At 40.4% G+C, this 21757-nt stretch overlaps 1 protein-coding gene across 3 annotated transcripts in view; it reads right to left on the reverse strand.

Moving 5' to 3' along the window:
- The window catches only part of TENM4 (teneurin transmembrane protein 4), a 3040222-nt gene that overhangs the window by 1070799 nt on the left and 1947666 nt on the right, over positions 1–21757 (reverse strand). The gene's annotated exons all lie outside the window — the stretch shown is intronic.

Here is a 21757-nt window from a genome sequence, read left to right on the forward strand (position 1 = left end):
GAAAACCCTCTATTGGAATATTAAATACCTTTTTTTTTCTCCCTGTTCTTTCTAAAAAGCACATCTCATTAAATTACTTCTTTGCTTGAAGAGGCTTCCCACTTTGAGGGTCAAGGCAAGACATCTTAACAGGATTTATAATGCTCTTCAGGACCTGATCCCAGCTTCCTTTCCATCCCAACTTGGTGTCTCCACCCAGACATACTAATTCATTTGCATCTCTAGAAATTCACACATTTGCCATCACCAGGCCTGTGAGTATGAGGATCTCTCTGCCTAGAAAAACATGCCTCCCCTGTTCTCACAAAAATCTCTTGCCTGCCTGACTTCGTTCATGCTCAGGATTCACGCAATTATCGTCTCCTCTAGAAAGCTCCTTTGGCAACCAAAGGCTCACTCAGGTGCACACCCACCAGACTCTTGCAGCATCTAATTTCTAATTTTACCTAGCATTTAGAAGTTTAGGTTGTGACAGTTTACTAAATGGTGTCAGGTTATTGTATGATATTTTTTATATATCTTATTGTTTTAATTTTCAGTAACTAGTAGAGTTTCTGACTTATAGTAAGTGCTCAATAAATGTCTGATGCATTACTATATGGACTGAGTGAATCAGCATAAGACAGAACAAGTGAATAATTTAGTCATGATCAAGCATTTTTATGTCAGGGACCTAGCTAAATTCATTACAAATAATTGCTCTACATTTTTTGGCCCAGAGTCTGTCTTCTTGTGATGTAAACTGCTTGTCTTAATTCTCTAAACGCATTACATTCTCAAGATTGTTTATTCTTCAGTCTTCTAGCTTGAGTTTCTGGTGTTTAATTATCAAAAATTATTTTGCTAGATAAGACCTGTTTGAGCTGACTTTCTTGAACTTGACTCTTAACTCATGTTAGGAGTCTGCCATAAACAACTGGAAAAGAAACCATAAAAGTAATCCCATTTACAATAGCTAGAAATAAAATACCTAGAAATAAACTTAAAAAGTGAAATATTTCAATAATAAATACTATAACACATTGATAAAAGAAATTGAAGAGGATACAAAACATGAAAAGATATTCCATGTTCATGGATTTGGAGAATCAATATTGTAAAAATGCTCATACTACCCAAAGCAATCTACAGATTCAGTACAATCCCTATAAAAATATTACTTACATTCTTCACAGAAATAGGAAAAAAAATCCTAAGATTTATATAAAACCAAAAAAGGGCCAGAATGGCCAAAGAAATGCTGAGCAAAAAGAATGCTGGAGGCACCACACTACCTGACTTCAAAATAAATTACAAGGTATGTAATCAAACCAGCATGATATTAGCATAAAAACGAATACATGTATACCAATGAAACAGAAGACAGAACCCAGAAAGAAATCTACTCATTTAAAGTCAACTCTTTTCGACAAAGGTGTCAAGAATGTGCATTGAAGAAAGGACAGTCTCTTCAATAAATGGTGCTAGGAAAACTGGATATCCATACAGAGAAGAAAAAAACTAGACCTCTATCAGAAAACAGCCTAAAAAGGCAAATCTAAGAGTTATTGGTCTTAAAGAGGAGGTAGAGAAAGAGACAGGGGTAGAAAGTTTACTCAAAGGGATAATAACAGAGAGCTTCCCACACCTAGAGAAAGATATCAGTACACAAGTACAAGAAGGTTATAGAACACCAAGTGGATTTAACCCAGAGAAGGCTATCTCAAGGTATTTAACAATCAAACTTCCAAAGGTCAATGATCAAGAAAGAATTGGAAAAGACACAAGAGAAAAGAAACAAGTAACATACAACGGAGCTCCAGTATGTTGGCAGCAGGCTTTTCAGTGGACACCTTACAGACCAGGAGAGACTGACATAATTAAAGTGCTGAAGGAAAATAAAACCTTTTATTCTAGAAAAATATCCTTTAAACATGAAGGAGAAATCCTTTAAACATGAAGGAGAAATAAAGATATCCTTTAAACATGAAGGAGAAATAAAGACTTTCCCAGACAAACAAAAGCTGAGGAATTTCATTAATACCAGACCTATCCTACAAGAAATACTAAAGGGAGTTCTTCAATTTGAAAGAAAAGAATGTTGATGAATAACAAGAAATCATCTGAAGGTTCAAAAATCACTGGTAATAATAAGTACACAGAAAAACAGAGAATATTTGATATGGTTTGGCTCTGTGTCCCCACCCAAATCTCATCTTGAATTTTACTCCCATAATTCCCACGTGTTATGAGAGGGACCTGGTGGGAGATCATTTGAATCATGGGGAAGAACCCATACTGTTCTCGTGGTACTGAACAAGTCTCATGAGATCTGATGGGTTTATCAAGGGTTTCCACTTTTGCATCTCACTCATTTTCTCTTGCTGCCACCATGCAAGAAGTACATTTCATCTTCTGCCATGATTCTGAGGCCTCCCCAGCCATGTGGAACTGTAAGTCTAATTAAACCTCTTTTTCTTCCCAGTCTTGGGTATGTCTTTATCAGCAGCATGAAAATGGCCTAATACAATATTATAACACTATAATTGTGGCATGTAAACTACTCATATCTTGAGGAGAAAGGCTAAAAGAGAAACCAATCAAAAATAATAACTACAACTTTTCAAGATATGCATAGTACAATAAAATATAAATAGAAACAACAAAAAGCTAAAAATCAGGGGGACAAAGAGTTTATTAGTTTTCTCTTTGCTTTGTTAGTTTGTTTATTAGTTTGTTTATGCAGTCAGTGTTAAGTTGTCATAGTTTAAAATAATGGGTTATAAGATAGTATTTACAAGCCTCATGATAACCTCAAATCAAAAAGCATACAATAGATATACAAAATATAAAAAAGCAAGAAACTAAATAATATCACCAGAGAAAATCACCTTCACTAAATGGCAGACGAGAATAAAAGAAAAAAGAAAGAGAAGACTACAAAACAAGCAAAAATAAATAACAATATGGCAGGAGAAAGTCCTAACTTATCAATAATAACAGTGAATATAAATGGACTAAAGTCTCCAATCAAAAGGCACAGAGTCCAAAAACAACAAAAGTCATAGAGTGGTGAATGGATAAGAAAACAAACCCAATGATCTGTTGCCTATGGGAAACATACTTCACCCATAAAGACAGAGACTGAAAATAAATGGATGGAAAAAGAAAAAGATATTCCATGCAAATAGAAAAAAAGAAAGAACTGCAGAAGCTATACTTTTTTTTTTCTTTTTGAGATGGAGTCTTGCTCTGCTGCCCAAGCTGGAGTGCAGTGGTGCAATCTTGGCTCGCTGCAACCTCCACCTCCCGGGTTCCAGCTATTCTCCTGCCTCAGCCTCCCGAGTAGCTGAAATTACAGGCACACATCTCCATGCCCATGTAATTTTTGTATTTTTAGTAGAGAAGGGGTTTGACCTTGTTGGCCAGGCTTGTCTCAAACTCCTGACCTTGTGATCTGCCCGGCTTGGCCTCCCAAAATGTTGTGATTACAGGCATGAGCCACCATGCCCAGCCGGAATCTCTACTTATAGCAAACAAAATAGATTTCAAGACAAACACTATAAAAAGAGACAAAGAAGTTCAAAAGTATGAAATCAGCAAGAAGATGTAACAACTATAAATATATATGTACCTAACACTGGTGAACCAAAATATATAAAGCAAATATTATTAGAGCCAAAGAGAGATAGACCTCAATACAATAATAGCTAGAGACATCAATGTCCCACTTTAAGAATTGGACAGATCATCCAGACAAAATCAACAAACATACATCAGACTTAATCTGCACTATAGACTAAATGGACCTAATAGATATATTTATAGAACATTTCATCTGATGACTGCAGAATATACATTCTTCTCCTGAGCACATGGATCATTCCCAAGGATACACCATATGTTAGGGTACAAAACTAGTGTTAAAAATTCAAAATAATTGAAAGTATATCAAGTATCTTCTCTGACCACAATGGAATATAACTAGAAATCAGTAACAAGAGGAATTTTGGAGTTCTTGAGACCACCAAACCTCAGAGCTTAAAGGGACCTTAAAGGTCTTTATCCTCTGCTGTTCAGTCCTTCATTTCTTTTTTTTACAACATTCTCATCTCTGCAGACTCATACTGTGCATCTCTGCTGATGGGGTACTTAATTTCCCCAGAGGCAGCACAGCTCTTATGTTGAAATTGATCAGCCAATAGCTTCAATTCATTGGTCATAATTCTTTCCCATGTGACCCTACAAGCCAGTATCCTCTCTTTAATTCATAGCAACTCTAGAGCAATTTACTTCTTAACATGTAAGTTCAGGGGTACATGTGCAGGTTTATTATATAGGGAAACCCGTGTCATTGGGGTTTGTTTATAGATTATTTCATCACTCAGGTATTATGTCTAGTATCCATTAGTTATTTTTCCTTATCCTCTCCGTCTTCCCACTTTCCACCCTTTGATAGGCCCCAGTTTCTATTTTTCCCCTTTATGTTTTCATGTGTTCATAATTTAGCTCCCACTTATAAGTGAGAACATGCAGTATTTGGTTTTCTGTTCCTGCATTAGTTTGCCTAGGATAATAGCCTCCAGCCGTGTCCATGTTCCCACAAAAGAAATGATCTCGTTCTTTTTTATGGTTGCATAGTATTTTGTGGTGTATATGTGCCACATTTTCCTTACCCAGTCCACCATGGATATGCATTTAGGTTGGTTTCATGTCTTTGCTATTGTGAATAGTGCTGGAATGAACACACATGTGCATGTCTTTATAATAGAATGATTCATATTCCTTTGGGTATATACCCAGTAATGGGATTGCTGGGTCCCATGGTAGTTCTGTTTTTAGGTTTTTGAGGAATAGCCACATTGTTTTTCACAAAGATTGAACTAATTTACACTTTCACTAACACTGTAAAAGTGTTCCTTTTTCTCCACAACCTCGCCAGCACCTGCTTCTTTTTATTTTCTGACTTTTAAATAATAGCCATTCTGACTGATGTGAGATGGTATTTCATTGTGGTTTTGATTTGCATTTCTCTAATGATCAGTGATGTTGAGCTTCTTTTCATATGCATGTATGTCTTCTTTGGGAAAGTGCCTGTTCATGTCCTTTGCCCACTTTTTTATGGGGTTGTTTCTTTCTTATAAATTTAAGTTTTGTAAAGATAGTAGTATGATCTTTGAAGTTGCTGACCTTTGGATAGTCTTTTTTTTTCTTCCTTTATCCTATTTGGTAACCTTAAGGGTTTGATTGTGGTACAGGATGGATTCAGACGACTAGCTTCATTTCTGGAAGATTTTAGGGGGCCAATGCTCAGCTCCTAGTTCCTGGACTGTGTGGTCTGAGAAACTTGTTTCATGCCCCAACTTTGTCTTCTTGGCCAAGGTGCTCCCTGACCACTGGTCACTATTCTGATGTGTGGTGTCAGCCAAAGCATTTCATAGAGTGGTGGCAGTGGGATCCATCTTCATTTGCATGTGTGAGAAACAGCAGTGGCAGCGCGGTGAGGTGCATGCTTCTCAGTCACTGCAGGGTACTAGTGGGTACTGGTGTGCCTGCTTCCGTGTAGGTTCACCACAGTGGCAGAACCAGCTTGTGGGGTTGGCAGGCCCCTGCTGGCAACTATGCATGTGGTCACACTGGTGGTGGTGTCAGAAAAGGGACAGAACACTGTTAGGCACAGGTCTGGGTGCACTGTCTTTGGCCACAGGCCGTGGTGGGCTCTCAGGGTGGGGAATACCCGCTGTTCTCTGGGCCTTGTTTTACTTCCATGGCAGTATTGACACAAGGACAGAGTGCTAACGTGGCTGTGGCTGGTTGCAGCTCACTGGCTCTTCGCCCACCAAGGCTCTGACTGCAGTGGTGGTCCAGTGGGGAGTGGGGGCAAAGTGCACTCCCACAACAGCAGTGGCAGGGCAGGGCATATGCACACTGGCTGGGTGAGAAAGCTAAAACCTGTCCACGCACATACATGCTGGAAAAGTGATGTGGATGGTTGCTGTGGGCCCCAGGGATTCTGCAGTGTGGGAGGGAGCAGGCGGGCTGGTATTCGACTGTGGGGGCTGCTCTGCTAGATCTTTCTGCCTATCAAGGACAATCTTCCCATGCAGGAGCTATGATGTAGCCCCTAGGAGTCCCAAAGCTGCCCTGCAAGCAGGTGCTACGAGGCTGGGTCCCCAGAAGAGGCCAGTGGATCAAAGGGTGCTCAAGTCAGACTGACCCCGTCTGGTCAGCAAGATTGCCCTACAGAGTTCAGGTCCATCAGTGTCCCTAGGGCTAATGTCTCCTATGGCTGATGTCTCCAAGTTGAGCCTAGGGAGATGGACCTTCCTGGTGGTGCTGTGCTACAGGTGCTCTTGCACCGAACCCTCTGGGCTCCACATCAGCTATGTGCTGCCCCTATGAGTTCTCTAAGCAGCTCTCTGCATCGATGAGTGGCCATGATAGTCAAGGGGCCTCCTCTTGCTTGGATTCCAGAGGCAGGTGGTGAGAGCAGGTTGCTGTTGGCCAGTTCAACTCACCCATTCCCTGGGAGTTGTTCGGGGCCAGGAATGAGTCCTAGTGTGTGGTAGCCTCCTTCAGGTTCCCAGCTTCCTCCCCCTTGAGCCCAGCTCCTGTGTCCTCCCTCCATCCACTCTCGGTGCCTTCCCTCTGAAGATCTGTTAGGAGTGAGCCAGTCATCTTGGTCCCTCAGTGGCAGCTGTTCTACTTGGCTGCATCTAGTCAGCCATCTTGCCCTCTCCCTCTAGAGCAATTTAAATCCCTGAGTTTTCTCCTTTTTCAGTTGAATATCCCCAGTTCCTCCAGTTTATTATTTCTGAATCCCAGACCATCTTTTATGCCTTCTTTGAATAAACTCCAGTTGATTCATGTTTCAAGTGTAGTTTGTTTCAAGGCAGAGTGGCACCATCATCTTCCTATTTTAGATGCTGTGCTTCTATGGAAGCACATGAGATGAATGTTAAATTAGGGTTAATTGTCCTCCCGTTGATCACAGCTCTTTAACATCTCCTCCTCAGTCTGACCACATGTTACAGCTCTAACCTGTGATTGCATGTTATCTTGTTCTCTTTGCCACACACACTTAAATCCTTTATCTTTAAAAGCAAATAAAGTGCTTGACATTGGGCACTAGCTCTTTATTCTTCCTTCTGGTTGAACTTTTGCTGGCATTATTTATCTAATATTTTGTTTTCTGTTATGCCAAATGACATTACCAGACCAGAAATATAGAAAATAGAATAAAGAAAGAAAACAGATCTGTTAGTCCTGATGCAATTAGTATTAACATTTTGATACATTTCTTTCAGCCTTAGTTCATGTGTAAGTACATGGGAGTGTAGACTGAGCACGGTACTGTGTAAGTTCCAAGATTTTACATAGTTTTCAAAATTATAATTTTATATCACCTTATATTCTCTCTGGAAAATACATTGAATTCATGTGACCTTTGGTTTGATGTTGAATGTTTTGGTTATTTTCTTAATTCCCCCTTGTTTATAAACAATTGTTTATAAACAATGATGCAATACGATTGTTTTGTTTCTGTTTTCCCACAAGTCATTCTCATACTTAGGACTACTTCTTAGATTTGCTTCCCAGAAATCTGTTTCTCCTAAATAGTTTAGGAGAAAAAGTTCTCAACTTTTTGGTTAAAAAATTGTAATATAATAGCACATAAGCATATTTTAGAGATCACTGACTTCAGTCTCTCATTTGTAGGAATGTCACTTGACTAAGAACAAATAACAACAAAAGAACTCACCTACTTTCCTTCTAACTAAAGGATGTGTTTATTATTTCCCCTTTCTAACACCACACTCCACAGAACTACTTATTTACATTTATTTAACAAGGCACATAACTTACAGGTGAGTACAGTGTATACCTTACAAATAGACACAGTGATTAATAAAAATAAAAAGTAAAACAATTCAAGGACCTCTAAGAAAACAACAAATTATCCACTCAAGTCTGTGTTTATAATTGAAAATATTTCCATCTCAGTGATCTAGATTGCTATAGGAAATAATGCGATAAGTGTAAATTTTTAGAACATGAAGTTTTCTATAGTGAAGACAGTCTTTACTTATAGCTCATGGAATTGTTCACTGTTTTCCAGTCTTCCCATATGAGACAGGCTTTTCCATTGCAAACCTACATTCTTTAATACACATAGCTTCCTGTATTACGTACAGGATTTGCCTCAACAGCCATAAAAAGACTCCTCCAATCACTGATGCCACTTTCAAAATACCAGACACTAAAAACGCTTATCCAGTCCCCTCTTGGAACAGGGCAGGTGCTACGTGTCACTCTTATCAATCCAATGCCATCTCCAAAATGTTAACATGGGAAATACTTCTTTCTCACCTTTTTCTTCTTTCTTACTCTTCTTTCCCACCACTTAGGAGGTATGATGAACACTGCTTTTCCCTTGAAGTTTACATATCATTTAACAAACAGTTCTCTCATTTTCACTGGGTGCCAGCTACCAAGTTGGACATAAGAACACAGCTATGGGCAGAAAGATGTGGCCCTGCCCTCATTCTACAACATTCTCACCTTGCCAAGTCCCCATGGTAGCCACTGCAAATTGTCATTTTGGTCTTCAAGTCTCTGATTCTGGATTCACCGTTCTGATTGTCAGGAGACTTCTCAGAAAACGGATAACTTCATTAGAAGAAGTAGTGGACATATTTCAGAGTCTACTCAGTTTACAATGATCTCTCCTGCCCCCTGCTTCCATAGTATAGACCTATGGCCGCCTCTTTCAGCAAGAATACTTTCTTCCTGGCCACAGCTGCTTAGACTAGACATTGCCATCGTGTCCATTCAGAGTTCTTGCCCCATAAATTTGGAAGTTAGACCAACAAAATTAGTATTTATTTATTTATTTATTTTTAGATGGTTGGATTGTCATAGATGCATTTGGGAGCTGGAAATAATCCTGCCTTTTTCCATGTGGATCAGAGACCAAAGAAAGCCAGCTCTCACAGGGAGAAGAATAAAGTGGCCACATAGAAAGAGGCAGAGATAAGAGTTGGAGAGTCCAGATAGTTTTCTCATCCTCATCTGCATTTCTGACCTTGTTTGTCACAAGATATATATTTTTGCTTTCTTATAATAAGTCCCACTTTTTTTGCTTAACCTACCTCAGGCTGGTTCCTCTAACTTAAAATCAAGTGGCCTGACTAATATGCTGGGGGTGCGGAGGTGGGCAAAAAGGGAAGATGTGCCACCTCAAGAAACCCAGGCATAATGGTCCCACAGAGAGGGTGGCGGGGTTCTTATGGGAAATGCTGCTACTTAACAGTCATCAGGTGAAAGGGGTGTTCTTGATACCAGTCAAAAGAAAAAATGAAAGATAATCAAAATTCAGTGCTCTCAAAATTCAGAAGTTAGCACAAAGGGTCTTTCTAATCAGAGAGGAAGAGAAAGGGCCTTGGAGATATAATTTAAATAAAAAATGCAAGTAAATGTTAGGTATATGATAGAAGATTGAACACTGGCTTTGCATTTGAAGTAATGAGACTAATTATTTTAGCAGTAGGAACAGAATTTGAACATAAAAATCATTTTTGTCTATTAAAATGATAACCTAAAAAGCCAGGGTTCTTATTCCCACAACGCTGTGTAAACCAGTCCCAAAATGATAGAGCACATGTTGAACAGCTAAAGACAACGTCACACAGACTTGTCTGCGTGACATTAGGAAAGTCACCAAATTTCTACAGGCCTTAATTCATCTGAAAAATGGGGCAGTGTATACACAATTCAGAAGACTGTGGTGAGAATAAATGAGACAGTGTAAGTGTCACAGGACCTGGTATAAAATCTGACAACACATTAGTTCTCTTTATCTTCGACTTCTGGTGATACACTTATGTTTTTAGTCAAGTCAAAAGGCATTTGGAAAAGAGTTTAGTAAATATGGTCAAGATGAGAAATAGTGTTTAAAACAAGGTAGCATTGTCTAACAAGTGTTTATTTAGCATCTACTGTTTTCTGAGTATAATGACAAACTGTAGGGTAATGAGGCAGGTTCTCAAGCATGATTCAGGCTGTGATCCTGGAGTTGGTGCTCAAGCCCCAGTCCAGATGACTCTTAGACTCTGGCACACCGAGGGTGATAGAGTCCTACATTGGGATAGGGACTCAAGTCTGTGGGGTTAAAAAGTCACCCATATTAACTTCATACCTGCTACTAAGTTCTTATTTCTTAATTTTAATTGACACTGTGTATGAACACATGATACTGAGTAGAACACAACTATTCTATACCAACTGGAAATGAGAAATTCTTATTCCTATGCCATATGTCCTGAAATGGTGAAATGAATGAACAAACAAACAAGCCCTCTTTTTTTTTATTTTTTTATTTTGTTTTGTTTTGTTTTTTTTTTTGAGACAAAGTCTGGCTCTGTCACCCAGGCTGGAATGCAGTGGTGTAATCTCGGCTCACTGCAACCTCCGCCTTTTGGGTTCAAGCGATTCTCCTGCCTCAGCCTCCTGAGTAGCTGAGATTACAGGCATCCACCACCACGCCTGGCTAATTTTTGTATTTTAGTAGAGACAGGGTTTCACCATGTTGGCCAGGTGGGTTTCGAGCTCCTGACCTCAGGTGATTCACCCACCTTGGCTTCCCAAAGTGCTGGAATTACAGGTGTGAACGACCAATAAGCCCTCTTTCAGCACACGGTGTTATAATTGTCTGGCTACTTGTCTGAGGGCCTAACTAGGCTGACTATAAACGTTGTAAGCTAAAGAACTTTGCGTCTAATCTATTCCTGCCTGATTAAACTCCCAATTCTGAGCACACTGCCTGATATACAATAGGTGCCGTAAGAAGGAAAATGAAAGAAGGAAGGAATGAAGACAGGAAAGCAGGAAGGCAGGCAGGAAGAAAAACATCTATAAAATCAAGGTATGGATTGAATAATCTTCGAGGATTTTCTATCATTAACACTCTAAGATTCTGTAATTCTATTTCTAGAAGTTGTGTAGTGGAAAAGGACCTCCTAGACTTTTACCCTGGCACACCTGCTGGGACAGTGACACACAGAGGCCAGTGCTTTTTCTAACCCACCAGCTAAGAAACTAAACATTTTCCCCAGGGAGCTAAATTCAGAGAAGCCCTAGTTGAAGCAGAAGATACGAGGACTCAACTGCAGAGGTCCAAGTCCACTATGGCAAGTGAATAGATACAACCCCAGGGTGGGAGTCCAGGACTGTGAGGAAAAAGCTCATGGGCAACAAAATGCCCAGGGCAAAGGCACCATCCTCCACCCACATATCTGCCCACAAAGGTAGGTGAGCACACTTAACTGGTTGGGCAGATTTAATTTTGTGGTGGATAGAAAAGAGAGATTGGTGATCGAGGTTCTAGGATGCAACTTTGATACTGATTCTCTGCAAAATATGATTCTCTGATTCATTTATTTACATATATTCAGCTCTTCATTCAACCAGTGTTTACTGATTGAGAAAGCCAAGTTATATGAGAGGACATAGAGGGAACCACCATTCTGGTCTTAGAGAATTTAGGGAGGCAACGTAAAATGTTAGGAGGCAACAGAGAGGATGAAAGAATTGATGAGTGTGAGTTGCCCAGCTGAAGAGGAGAAAGGAAATTCCAGTTGCAAACATCTGGCCATTAGAGAGAACATGGTGTATTTGGAGAAACTACAAGGAATTCAGTATGGCTGTGGCATAAGCAAAGAAGGGAAAGACTAGAGGTGAGGCTGGTATCTGGAAATGGCCAGGCTTGAAGTGTTTTGCAAACCATGCTAATCAGTGTGTACTTTTTCTGTAGGGCAGTAGAAACCACAGAAGAAAGCCAGAAAACCAGTCAGATAGATGGCTGCTGAAACAATTCAAGAGAGACATGATGATCTACTATAATGGTAGTGGGGAACAGACAGAAGTGAGCAAATTAAGAGATAATTAGGAGGCAGGAATTTTCAACATATCTTTGTTTTAAAGATGCAGACCATAAAGTTCTCTGCAGTTTGGATCCCTCCTTACAGGACTGGGTGTAAACTAAGTACTTAACAAAAGAGTCAGTGTACATTGGTGCTAACATATTGTCATCACTTTTGAATGTTGGTCAGGGTCTGGTCTTTATGGTGTGATATGAGCCAAATAACACATGTAGCTTGGGGAGTATTTTTTATTTTTTAGTTTGTCAGCACCCAAGGTCAGAAATTCCATCTGCTTCACTTCCATGAAGCTATAAAACCACAATGCAGCTAATGCAACACAATAGAGCAAAGAATGACCCCAATTTCCTCATTGGTCTGAAGGCCCTGAGGTCAGCTCTTCTCAGGGCTCCCAGGGATCAAGCTTTAACAGAGAGAGGGACCTCTGCACTTCGGTACCACCTCTGCCACATGCATGCCACAGTTAAATGTGCAATTTCAAGAGAAACAAAATTGAGTTCAGAAAGCAGTTGCTGAGGCTGCAGGTATTTGATCATGCTACTTGAGAATCTGTGGGTGGGCTAAAGGGTCATGGTAGACATGTATAGTCTTAGATTCTAATTCAGTCTGTGTAATCTTGCAGCCCCAGGGATTCAGATTCCTGTCTTTACCCCAGCTTCTCGAAGTGTATATATTATCTGTTTTGTTTATTGTCTATCTCCTCACCACTCCCAATAGAATGTAAGCAACATGTAGGGAGAGGTTTTTATTTTGTTACTGTAGCCACAATAATTGGAACAGAGCAGGAGCTTAATTAATGTTTTTTGAGTAATTAAATTAGCTGAATGAACTTGGGATAAATTATTTCAGGTCAGACTTTGGGTTTATCCATATTTCAAATGGGACTGATTGTATGTTTTACTTAGTCTACCTTCAGGACTCTTTCAAAGCTGTAATGAGAAAATAAAAGATTCCTAGCTGGATGTTCAGTTGTCATCTTTTATATTTTAGCTAGTTTATAGTGGCCTTCTATCTAGCTGGTCATTCATCCAGCCATCAATTCATCCATTCACTCATCTTCTCTTTAGTTTAGCATCTGCTGTGTACCTTTGTAGAGCCTTTAACACCATTCCATACTGAGGATTATGCTAGATACCATATTCACCATCTCTAGTGTTTGTGTGAATTTTGCAAAGTGATTGCTATATATATTTTTTTTATATAAATGAGAGAACTGAGGCTCAGCAACTTCACACAGATGTAAAGTAGCAGGGCATGAATTCACATTACAGGTGTGTCCGATTTCTTTTTTTCTTTCCTAGATGGAATCTCGCTCTGTCCCCCAAGCTGGAGTGCAGTGGCACGATCTTGGCTCGCTGCAACCTCCGCCTCCCGGGTTTAAGAGGTTCTCCTGCCTCAGCCTCCCAAGTAGCTGAGACTACAGGCGCCTGCCACCACACCCAGATAATTTTTGTATTTTTAGTAGAGATGAGGTGTCACCATGTTGGCTGGCTAGAACTCCTGACCTCAGGTGATCCGCCTGCCTCAGCCTCCCAAAATGCTGGGATTACAGGCGTGCGCTGCTGCACCAAGCTCAGGTGTATCCAATTTGCTTTTGACCCGCCACCCCCCCCCCGCCCAGATCTTCCAGTTCCTAACTGTAGTTTTCTCACCTGTGAAATAGGCACTAAAATGCCTACCTCACAGGCTCCTCTACTTGAGCTTGACATGGATGCAGTAAATTTGGTGAAGCACTTAGGTAACACCTCACCCTTGCTGCTGTCACAGGTATTTCCATGGGGGTGCCCCACTGACGATCATCATGGCAAATCACACTCACTACCCTTTTTTGGTTACCCTCATGTCCTTCACTATTCATAGTCGTTTTAGCAGGAAAACCACATATGATATTGCCCACTCCTGCTCATTGCTAGCGTACAGTGACATGTAGGTGTCCTGTCTCTGCGCTTCTATTGCCTTCCCAGCTCTTTTCAGTCTCCTTTCCTGGGGAAACTCTCACTCCTGAATGTGGACACAGGCCCTCACTGGAGAAGCTCCGGATGTCTCTTTATGGTTCCTTACTAGTCCCCTCCTATTCAATTCCCTCAGAAAGTCTCTTCTAAAGAGTCATTTCAGTGAACAAAATAAAATTTGATGGTAGCAGTAAAAGTAATTCTCCATGTATTATTTTGTACAATTCTTAGAAAACAATATTAAATACTAAAAAGAATACAAATATTTCCTTTCCACCTACTAAATGTGGCATTTTGGGGCAGTTTCTTGCAATATTGGACATCGGGGCCTTGTCGAATTATGTAAAGTGGTGTTTTGATAGAGTGAGAAGATACACACAGGCCCCAATCCAAACCCTAGCTCCTTGTATTTTTATTTATATGTATTTGTTTGCCTGCTGTGTCACTATGTCTTGACCACAAGGTAATGCAACCTTGGCCACTGACATTCTCTTTATTTGCTTCTGTTTAATCATTGCAAAGAGAACGATATTTGAGCATTATAGTGACTACTCCCTTACTCAGATCACAGAGGAGTAGAGGGCTAAGAAGTGAGTTTCCAAATGCCTGCAGTGAGCCAGGAAATGGACTAGGTGCTGTACATATATTGCATATTATTAAATGTTCACTGTTCTTCAAGGCATGTGTTTCCATGTTGTAGATGTACAGCCTGGAGCTCAGAAATGTAAGAAAATTTGTCCAAGTCATACAGGTTTGAAACTGGAAATTGAACGTAAGTCTCTCTGACTCCAAAGCCACTATTTTTTCCACTCCACTCTCACACTTAGCACAGCCCAGTTTTACTTCGTCTCTACCATGTATTATTTGTACCTATGCATAGCTCTTAGTTTTCTTTGAAAGTGGAAGTAATGTCTTCTATCATTTTCCTCCTTATTTTTTCATCAAGACTTCTAGTGCTTAGTGCAATATAAATGCTTAATATGTGCTTCTTTAAAAACAACATAGGTGAACATGTTTTGTTTTAATGATTAGCTATTAACTCCACACACCAGACATGAGCATGAGAACCAGACTTTTTCATCTCACATTTTTTCTGATGGCTTTTCTTGTGGCCATCCATGCTTAGAACTGTCTGCAGATTTTGCCCTTGAAGCTTAGAACTATCTGCAGATTTTGCCCTTGAGAAATGAAACTTTTTATTCCTTTAGTTAAAAGAGTATAATAAAAATCCCCAAACTAATAATGCTTTGATTTTTTTTGTTACTTGCCTTTTTAAAAACTCCTGTTGCTTATATAAAAATGGAAAACTGCCTTTTTCATTGCTTCAGATTACTTTTGTTAAAATACTTCTGGGCGGCCAAATTTCAACCTGAAGCCAATGTTCGTATCCAAATCACAAATAGGAATGAGAAATATGTTTGGGTTCTTTCCTCCCACTCTCATTTTTACTTCCTCAATGTAAACTTTCCTTTATGTTAACTGTTAACAGAAGTGTTACTTCTGTTAATACTTGAAGACATTGAGATAAAAGTATTTCTTTCTTATTATTGCATCTGGAAAGAGTTTGACTCTGCTTTTATTTATATGAAGTTCAATGGAAGCCAAAGGAAAAAAAAAATAAAGACAAGCAACACTGCAGTGTACTCATATGGAACAAGAGGTCTGCATGATACCAGCAAGATCAATGATACTGGTCACAAAGCAATGCTTTGGTGACTCAAAGCTCCCTTCTCAAATCAGAAATAATCCTCTAGAAAGAGAAATACACATTAGAGATAAAATGGCAACCACAAGGAGAAAATCAAACTATCCCCATATTAATGGGCAGAATTTTTTGACAGTAGAAACAAAAACTTATCTCATCATGGTTTTCTTTTTATTCCATGCTGGGAGGGAACATGTGTGGGGAGTACCAATTTCTTCAAGGGTGCTACTCCTTTCAGCTTTGAAAGGTAATGGGGGAAATGTGGTAGGGTTCAAAGGAGGAAAATGGAGAAATTGGTTCTGTTTCTACTTTAGGCTGTAAACTGAAGAGACATTAGATGTCCTTAGTATTTCCTCCCCCTTGAGATCTTACTCAGATTGCCAGGATGGTATATGAGATAGGGCCTGGGTCTGAAACCTTTTTTTTTCTTTTTTTTTTAAATGAGGGGTCTTTAGGCATATACAGGAACCAAGCATGGCTGCAGGAAGTGGCTGGAAAATGTCGCATCTTGGGTATCCCTTCTTTGGAGACTATAGCTAACAACTTGATTTATTTGGCTCTTGATTTCTTTCATTATAATAAATACGTAGGTGTTACTATCTTGTGATACATTAATTGAGTCAGATGATGGATATGAGATTGCTTTACTAAGGCTGTATTGCTTTGAAGTTAGATTGTTGGAGTTTAAATCCCAGTTCCACCATTTACTAGCTGTGTGGCCTTGAGCAAAATACTTAACCTCTCTGTGCCTTGGTTTCCTCAACTACCAAATGGTTATAAAGTTGTGAGAATTAAATGAGTTAGTAAACACAAAGCGCTTAGAAGTCTGTTTGACATTCCGTAAACATGCAGTAATGTAGCTTTATCATTGTTTAAGTTTAGGCTACTTAAATAGCATATCCTCATTTAGTATTGCCAATGACCAGAGATATGCAAGACTTATGTGGAGTAAGAGAACAATTTCTATACTTATTAGAAACATGAGTCCTGGATTCATTTATTCTTTCAACAGACATTTTATGAACATCAAATATGCCAAGCACTGAGTTCGATACTGAAGATTCAAAGACATATCAGACACAGTCACTGTTGGCAAGGAATTCTGAGCCTAGGGGAGAGAGAGATAGACAAACAGGAATTATGACAGCAATTATGACAGAGTGAGCATTCCTGGCTGGCTGGCTATAGGAACGTGGTGGAGAAAGTACCTAACTCAGAGTGTTCGGGATCTGGAAGGGTTTCGGAGAAGGCGTAATGCTTGAGAAGCAAGTTGAAGGAGTTCCTGGGGAAACTGTGTTTCAGGCAAGGGGAAGAGTAGTTGCAATGGCCAAGAGGTGAGAGAAAGCATGGTGTATGTGGGTGGTGAGAGGGAAGGACAGAGAGAGAGGTGGAGGAAGAGAAGGAAGATGAGGAGGAGAAGAAAAAGGGAAGGAGGGAAGGAGACGGAAAAGGGATTCCTTGTGGTCACCCCAGCTACTAGGCCTGTGGTCCTTAATCTCCAACTCCATCCCCAGATAGTCTGGTCCCTTTGAGGATCCCAGAAAGTGAGGTAGGGTCATGGAAACATGTGGTAGGGTGGGGGAAATGGAGGTTATCCTCTCTTCATTCTGCTTCTCTTGCCTTTCCTGAAAGCCTTCTGTATCCTCATTTTTCATCTCTTCCCTTCCCATTCTGCATTATCCACACTGAGCTTCACCCAGGCTCTGGAGCACTCACTGAACTTCCTGCCCAGAGTCTTTCCTTGTCTACGTCTTGTACTCCCTGTCTGCAACACTCTCCCTCCTCCTTCTCATTTCATCTAGTTCATTTCAACTCGTCCTTCAGGTGTCTCTTAGACACCACTTCCTCTCTGCTTCCATGACCCTTTCTCTCTCTCTATCCTAGCATTTGTCTTTGAGCTTTACTGCTCTGTCCTCAGCCCCCAGCACAGGGTCTGGCACATAGTTAGCAGCTAGAGAATACTTGTTGAATGAGACATTGAAGGACAAGGAGTTGTCTTTATATACATCCCTGACTAGTTCCCCTTCCTTGCTGGCCAAATGCGGTGGTCACCAAGCTCTATTCTCCTGGATGTTCCCCCGCTTGTCTTTGCACTTGCCCTCTCTTGCCTGGATAAAGACAAGAACCTTCTTATGCCTCCAAAGGCACTCTTGCAATTGGATCCTACCAGTCCTCACTTAAAATTATGCTGTGACTCCCTATTGCCCCCAATTAACATCCAGAGTCCTTGGTTAGCAGTCGAGGCCTTTCCCATTGTAATAAATAGGCTTCTATCTCTGTCCTTCTATGAGGCTCTGAGGTCTTTAAGAGCTTGTCCTGCATCTCTCCATGTCCAACATCCAGTCAGGCACGTGGAACACAGTATGTGTCCAGTAAATGTGAAAAAATACATCAGGGTCACATGAATCTCGAGTAGAAAAATATTATTTTGTGTATTTGAAAAGTATGGACTAAAAAACTGTTTAGCAGGGCACTTAGTTTTAAGGGAAGTGTCCCAACCAGGAAACAGAGTTAAATTCAGCACAGCTGATTGATTCATGGTGCCATTCAAGGATATAAATGAAGTTAACTTCTCTTGTCACATTTACCAACAGGGCTGGTGAGCAGGTGCTCAGGGAGTCTGTCTTCTATGGTTATAGAGAATGCTCCTGCAATGGTCCTGGAAACCACCCACAGCTAAAACCAGGTGTGCTGAACTTCTAAAGTTTATTCCTTGCTGACCAGCTGGCATTGTGTGACTTTCTTTGGGAGCATAACTTTCCTTTCCTCTATTTCTTTCTCCTGCACCTATGGCCCACCCCTCATTTCTTTTGTAGAAGACACATAATCATGGCAAAGGAATTAAATTTTTTGAAAATCAATTTCTTTCTTTGAAAATCATCACCTTCTTCAGACTCTTTTTGTGAAGCATAAGAGTGCCATTGTCATTATCATCAGCAGTGATAATATGAATGTCTAATATTTGTCCTACTGCATACTATATGCCAGGCACTATGCTGCGTACATTTGCTGGGTACTTTTACATGGATAATCTCATTTAAATTAAAGAGATAACTAACCTCATGTCCCTTAACTCTTAGCACAGTACCTTGCATAGAAGAAATTCTTAATAAATGTTAGTCATTATTATAATTCTGTTAATCCTAATAACCATATTCTGAGGTCAGTATTACTATGAATTTTTTTTTGTGTGTTTTAACAGATGAGGAGACTGAGGCTTTCAGAGTATAATAATATTTAAGAGTGGAGCTGGCATTTAAGCCTGAGCTGCCTGTCTACCAAGGCTGCATAATGTAAGAGATGTGAAAGCGCTTTGGGAGACATAGGGCTCATGTGTTAGTTACTATCCCCACACATAGGCGTTAAGTAGGTGAGGGATCAGCACCGATAAATAGGTAGGTGAGGCAGTTAAACACAACTGATGCAAAACTCTCATCAAATGAGAAATGTCTTAGGTCAGAAGGAAGTGTGCATGTATGTGTATGTCTGTGTGTCTATGTGTGTCTAGAAGCAATTTTTTGGGGGAAAGATAGTTTTAAGGACCCAAAAGGCTAAGTTTACAGGCTTTCCTTTGAGCTCATGAGATTTGCTCTAGAGAAAGGTCATGAGTGGAGACAAGCAAGGATGAGTTCCTCTTTATGACTCCCAGCAGTCCTTGCAGTGTTTGGTCAAGTACATACTGCAGAGATTCTCTCCATTTTACAAATGCAGAAACTGACAAGCAGGAGACCTGCCTGATGCCTTCTGATATGGTTTGGCTCTGTTTCCCCACCTAAATCTGATGTTGAATTATTATCTTCATTGTTGGAGGAGGAACCTGGTGGGAGGTGATTGGATCATGGAGGTGGATTTCCCCCTTGCTGTACTCATGATAGTGAGTGCGATCTCAAAAGATCTGTTTGTTGAAACGTGTGTAGCCCTTCCCCCTTCATACTCTCTCCTGCCACCATCGGAAGATGTGGTGCCTTCACCCTTCTCCCGTGATTGTAAGTTTCCTGAGGCCTCCCAGCCATGCCTCCTGTAAATCCTGTGGAATTGTGAATCAACTAACCTCTTTTCTTTATTAATTACCCAGCCTCGGATAGTTCTTTATAGCAGTATGAGAATGAACGAATACACCTTCCTATTTACTATTCTAGTGTTTCTGGCTCAGTTTTCTGATTTCAAGTAGCATGGACTTTCTTCTATAAAGCACTTAAAAATTTTCTCAACAAAGCAAAGTCAAATCAACTGCATCAGGCTCCTCCCCACAAATTTTCTAAGGACATAGGAGCACTGAATAGGTACTCAGGAAGTTCACGTCTCAGTGTCAGCTCTCCCATAACCTTCTCCATGACTTTAGTCAAGCCCCTCTCTGGCTCTTAGTTTCATCATCTGTGGAATGGACAGTTTGAGCCCAGTGACTGTGATTTCCAGCTGGAAAAGAACAAGATCCTACTGCATTCAAAACATACTTTTAGGCACATGTTGTTAGACACTAACATTCATATCTTATCCAGAATAAAGTTCAAATGGATTTTTTTCTTTAATTTTGCTGCTGCTACTTCTCTTCTTTCTCTTTGTCTTCCTTCTTCTTTTTAAATAAGCCACATTCCCTTGTAGTTGTCTTTCTCCCAAAAGGCATTAAGATGCTGACCCAGGCAATTTGACTCTGGAGGGTTCCTGATGGCTCAAGGCCTGGTTAACCGAGGGCCTCCTTTATAAGCAGCAGGCCACAGCTCTTGCTCTGTCCTGGAGCTGCATGTGCCTCAACTGTAGGGTGCAGGTGGGGGCTGCTGCACCACCCAGGCCCTCCAGTAATGAAGGAGTACCAACACACTCAATGACCATCTGTCTTATGCCACTAACTTAGCAGAGTGCTCAACTTCATAATCACTCCCTTAGAGCCCTGTGCATGCTTTCCCTACCAAGCTGAAAAGATACAAAAAATCTTGGCAATAGTCCAAGGCGGCATTTATCACTTGCTGTATCACCCCCGACGGAATCCCCTTCCCCTCTGTGAAGCCAGACTGGTTTCCATACAAGGGAGCTTACTCTAGCTCAGGGCACACATTTCCTGGAATTATTTCATGTAGGAATGAAAATGTACACTCAGAGCCCCCATCCTGTGTTCATGTATATCTTCCTGTAAAAGAGGCAAAACTAGTCTTGAAGATGGGCAAACATTTCAGGTCTCTGAGTGTTGGATCTGTGTTGCTATGAATCAACTGATGAGGTCTTGGATGTATCAATGGAGGCATAGTGATCTGAGTGAGAGGTACAAAATGCAACAGCCCTTCTGCCTGTTGCACTAACCAGACCACACCAAGAATAGTGTGCAAAGCCCTTGGTAGCATGCTCTACATACAATGAGATCCATAATCTTCATTTTTTAGAAATAATACATTCCAGGGGATAGATTTTATATTTGTATGCATGCATATTTACAAAGACATACATGTCTGGCTGATATATAGTTGCTAACATTGGTATGATACATCAGTTGTTCCATTCAGTGCTTCAAGATGTTCTTATATCCTCTTTTCCTCACCACTGTGTCTGCTCCAATCCCTCCCTTGAAGCTTCAGACCTCCCCATGTGGTAGCAACTAAAGGGTTAACACTGGACCATCAGGGTTACCCTACTCTAGCCCCCAAACACATGCCTGTTCTGATCAGTCAGTGCTTGTGTCATCTGAGTTCCTGTGATTTTAATATTGTGATTGGTCTGATGAATTAGGTGCATTATACACAAACACAAAAAATAGTAATAAAAAAGGTTATACAAAAGGAGAAAAGAGAAGTTCTCATATTTTCTTATGGCATTGCAGTGGATCAGGTCAGTGGGTTGTGAAGACCACTGATTTAAACGTTATTATTTTTTAAGTCCAGCCTCTCTCTTCTTTATTCCTCTTATAGCCTTAGTTCAATCATCATCACTTCTCACATATATGTAACCATCTAGTTGATTCTCCTGCATCCAGGCTTTCTATCCTTAAACCTAATCTTCACTAAAAATCAAGGGAGATATTTTCTGTGACCATAACCCTGACTTGAGACTTCTCTGCTAAAGCCTTTCATGCCACCCCAGCACAGAAAGATGAGGACTTTCCAAGCACAGTGTCTAGCAAAACACCATTTTTGGGGAAGTGAAAAGACACGCAATGAAAGCAGTTTTACTTGCTCAAGTAAGTCTGGAAAACA

This window comes from Pongo abelii, chromosome 9, assembly GCF_028885655.2.
Source record: "Pongo abelii isolate AG06213 chromosome 9, NHGRI_mPonAbe1-v2.0_pri, whole genome shotgun sequence".
NCBI lineage: Eukaryota > Metazoa > Chordata > Mammalia > Primates > Hominidae > Pongo > Pongo abelii.